The sequence below is a fragment of the Alexandromys fortis genome, unplaced genomic scaffold (assembly GCF_014885135.2).
Source record: "Alexandromys fortis isolate MF-2015 unplaced genomic scaffold, M_Fortis_MF-2015_v1.1 scaffold_112, whole genome shotgun sequence".
NCBI lineage: Eukaryota > Metazoa > Chordata > Mammalia > Rodentia > Cricetidae > Alexandromys > Alexandromys fortis.
Window position 1 is genome coordinate 5,632,677 of NW_026068013.1, and position 717 is coordinate 5,633,393.

Consider the following 717-nt stretch of genomic DNA (forward strand, 5'->3'; position numbering starts at 1 on the left):
TCAGAAGACAAACCACAACCTAATCAGAGCCTTTGAACTACAGTGCACATCTGTGTTCTCAAGGACTGACTATTGGCAGGGCATTCTACTGATAGTAGAGGTTTGCCTCCTCCTGATCTGGTTTGCCAAGCCTATCAGCAAGAATGCTACCTCAAGTCACCCCTGCACAGAGTTTCTATGCAGTTCCAAACCAGCCCTCTACACAATCTGTTAGCCTGTGTCTTTTTATAGGTGATTTGAGTCCATTTATATTAAATGATATTAATTACCAGCGATTGCTAGTTCCTGTTATTTTAGTTTTCATTGTTGATGATGGATGTTATTGCATGTGTTTTCCCTTCTTTGGGATTTGCAGCTGTGAGATCATCTACTGTCTGTGTTTTTGTGGACGTAGCTAACTTCCTTGGGTTGGAATTTTCCTTCTAGTACTTTGAGTAGGACTTGATTTGTGGCTAGGGATTGGTTAAATCTGGTTCTGCCATGGAATATCTTGTTTTCTTCATCTATGGTGATTGAAAGTTTTGCTAGGCTGGCATCCATGGTCTCTTAATGTCTGCATAATGCTTTACCAGGACTTTCTGGCTTTCATTGTTTCCATTGAGAATTCTCATGTAATTCTGATAGGTCTGCCTTTAATACGCTACTTGGCCTTTTTTTTTTCTCTTAATATGATGTGGAAAGTCCTTCTGTATATGTGTTGCTTTTATTGGTTAATGA